The 3,915-nt window shown below is 33.8% G+C and overlaps 1 pseudogene; it reads right to left on the reverse strand.

Annotated features, from left to right (window-relative positions):
* Positions 1-2,740: 2,740 nt before the first annotated feature.
* On the reverse strand, positions 2,741-2,868 carry LOC113604817 (uncharacterized; annotated as a pseudogene).
* Positions 2,869-3,915: the final 1,047 nt, after the last annotated feature.

Genomic DNA, 3,915 nt, shown 5'->3' on the forward strand with positions numbered 1-3,915 from the left:
CTCTTACCAATTATTGTAAGAGTTGTACAGATGCCATATCCCTCAAATCATAGCTCAGGTTTGAGATTATACAAATGAATATTGCTACAAGATGTGCTAAACTGTGCAAAAAGAAGAGTAAAAAATCTTTTATCATTTTAAAACAGGATTTCAAAGGTTCATGTCACTTATTAAGGTGGAGAAGTAAACATGATTAACTGTGTTATAGTATTTCCAATCATAATGAAGGAATTAAAAATGAGTAAAGTGATACTGAGAAGCAATGTTCTTGCAAAGTCTTGCACTTATACCAAATAATAAATAGTGCAAGATTTTTAGGAGTAAACAACAATAATTAAAAAGAACAGAGGTACATTAGGCACAATGAATTCCAAGGTACTAATCTCTACTTCAGCTTTGGAAGAAAATTAAATTTGTGGATTAAATCTAAGCTTAAGGGTTTAAATGTTACATATTCTGTCAAAATATGTTTCATTTAATTTAAAGTACTACTAGGAGACTCCATAAAGATTCCTTTAGAGTGTTAGTTAAATAACTATCACAAAATCACTTCTTTGGTAAGCAAATATAAACACCTAAGGAAAGGGAAAGGTATTAAGTATTTTCCAAAATACACAGTGAGAGGATAAAGAGTTTAAGAAATCAGTTGAGTAATGTTTAGAATTCAAGTCTATTGAAAATAGTGGGATAACCACAGGTGAATTCGCTAAACGGACCAAATTAGGATATCAAATGTTGGATACGGATGCCAATGATCTGGGCCAGAATAGAACTATGCTAATATTGAACTTCTTACTGTCCACTGCAGACTGAGTGTAAGCTAGGATTGAATAGAAGGTGTTAGATCAGCCTGTACATTGTTTTTGTTCAAGGTCTCACATGAAACAACTTCCACCTTTTCTCCTGAGTCATAATGTATAATTTCAAACAGATCATGGTGCACACCATGTAAGAGGTCAACTTCAGATTCTATCTCTGAAATTCAATCTTAAAAAAGGCAGATTAATGCAATTATGGACTTAGAATTTTCTCTTGCCTATATATTTATCATAAATTTATAAAATACAATTGATGTAAAATGAAAAAAATGGACATCATAATAACTACTAACTATAATTGTATGATCATTATGTGCCAGTCACCATGCCAAATTATTTATGTACATTATCTAATTTAATAATCAATCATGTCTCTGTGTTGTGTTATACTTTGAGATATGTACTTTCATTATCACTATTTTTCATAGTGATAGAGGAATCTGTGACTTATGAGTAAATTATCTAAGGTCCACAAGATTTGAACCTAAATAATCTTGACTCCAGAGGCATTCTGTATCTTTCTATTAATTTATCAAATAGCACATGCTGTTTATATAAAAACTATAAAGAGTAAAGAAATGTTTACTAGAGGATCTTCCATCTTTAAATTCCGTTTTTCAGGAATGATTAAAATAACATTTTGTTTTACACTCCAGTAATTTAATATACCTATCTATCTGCCCCCATACACAAAATTAGCATCCTGTTTTATGTATCACTGCATCAAAATGTTCTATTATATTGCTATTTTTGTAGACTGTATATTTATAGGATAAAAAAAACTTAGTATTTTAAAATATGAAGTCCGAGAAATATTACCAAAAACATTTTAAATATTTATTTTTTACTCTCCATTGGCTTTCCATTTTCTTTGTTCTAAATTTTTAGTTAATAGTTACAGTTACTTATAATGATTTTGTGCCTGTTTAGTTGAATTTTGTCATTTGGTAATATTGTTTTACCTCCCCTTTCCTCAGAGAACAAGCTCCTGTATAATTGAAATGTCTTCATAATAATCCATAAACACTCAAGCCAACTTCCCTTCTTCCCTTCCCCTACTCAATTCTGTATTTCCTCTACAAAGACTTCTGGAAATGAGTATTAGTATAGAAAAGGCTAAGTTCAGAATGATATTTTACTTCCTGGTGGTTGCCTTGCACTTTTTATCTGGGTACTTTTTTAAAGTTTATTTATTTATTTTGAGACAGAGAGAGAGAGAGAGAGAGGGGGGGGGGAGGGAGAGAGAGAGAGAGAGATAGGTAGGGGCAGAAAGAGAGGGAGAGAGAATCTCAATCAGGCTCCTCAGCGCAGAGCCCTACGCAGAGTTCAAACTCACAAACCGTGAGATATGACTGAGCTGAAATCAAGAGTCTGACACTTAGCTAACTGAGCCACCCAGGGACCTTGTCTGGGTGCTTTTTAGTTGAACTTAGTTCAGTAACTTTATTAAGACATAGATCAGTATAATTCCCTCAAGTTATTAATTTGATAACTTCATTCAATGTCTTTCAGTTGTTTTTTCTCTTTATTTTCAATTTCAGGATCACCTATTACATGTGTATTGAATTTCTTTGGCCATCTCTATGCTGCCTCATGAGATGTAGCTGGCCCTAGGGTTAAGAATGTGCATTCTAATGAAAGCCTGATTAGGTTTCAGTGGCACCTCCATAACTTAGTTGCTGTGTGACCACAGAATAATTTAATCTCTCTGAGCCTCAGTTAATCCACTGAGTTTATCCACTGTAATATGAAAATAATAACATAATTTTCCTCAGAGGCTTTTCATGATGATTAAATAAGTTAATATATAAGGTGCTTAGAACAAGGAAGAAAATATGCAAGTTTTAGCTATTATTACCTCTTCTCTCTACTTCATTTATATTCTCTGTAATGACTTTTATTCACTTATCTTTCTGTATTCAACTTATTTCTCCAAATATCTTAATACTAATAACTGATTTTAGTAGTCTGTATCCTAATACCAACACTTTCAAATTCATGTAATGATTTTATACTACACTTGATCTTAGCCAAAAGGCCGAGAAGCGATTGTAATTATTTTATTACTATTTTGTTGTTGTTCATAACTACGAGGGCAATGTGCATTTTTTCTATCTTCTTGTAATTTTAACCTCTTGTTGCTTGTTCTGTTTAAATTATTTATAAAAAGAGGGGCGCCTGGGTGGCTCAGTCGGTTAAGCATCCGACTTCAGCTCAGGTCATGATCTCGTGGTCCATGAGTTCAAGCCCCACGTCAGGCTCTGTACTGACAGCTCAGAGCCTGGAGCCTGTTTGGGATTCTGTGTCTCCCTCTCTCTCCGACCCTCCCCCGTTCATGCTCTGTCTCTGTCTCAAAAATAAATAAACGTTAAAAAAATAAATTATTTATAAAGCGAGCTTTTTTTCAGTAATTCATTTTAGATTGTTGAAAAAATTTGACTAAAATATATACATTTGACTTGTATGTATATTTAGCTTGTATCTGTGGAGCCTGAAATTCACAAATCATCTGTAATTTTAAATGTTTCTCTTTTAATGTGTGCGTCTACTCACAGCTACATATGTATTCAGATTTGATTTGGGGCATTTCAATTTCTTTTAGTTTCAACTGTTTTTGTTTGTGTGTTTGTTCAATAATTGATGACAGATGAACATAGGTCACTGAGCCATTACCTGAAGGTGGAAAAACAAGTACTTTATATTGTAACTCTTCTGATTCAGATTTGGTTTGCTGTTGAAAGGAAACAGATAACCTGGACAAAAGTTTGAGGTGGTTCATTTTTATGCCTCTCAACTCACAGGGTTTTTGTATGCTACTTAGGAATTATTTTTTTTTTAGAGAGAGAGAGGGATACTGTGTGTGAGGGAGATGGACACAGGGAGAATCTTAAGAGAGAGAGAAATCTGAAGCAAGTTCCACACACTGCACAGAGCCCAATGGGGGGCTCGATCCCACCACATTGGGATCACGACTGACTTGAAATCAAGTGCTGACCACTCAAACAACTGAGCTATCCAGGCACCCAGTAATTAGGAATTTTTAAAATCAAATCCAGGTGACCCTGGGTAGCAGCCTTCAAATAAGGCCATTTTTAGA

This window comes from Acinonyx jubatus, chromosome C2, assembly GCF_027475565.1.
Source record: "Acinonyx jubatus isolate Ajub_Pintada_27869175 chromosome C2, VMU_Ajub_asm_v1.0, whole genome shotgun sequence".
Classification (NCBI taxonomy): domain Eukaryota; kingdom Metazoa; phylum Chordata; class Mammalia; order Carnivora; family Felidae; genus Acinonyx; species Acinonyx jubatus.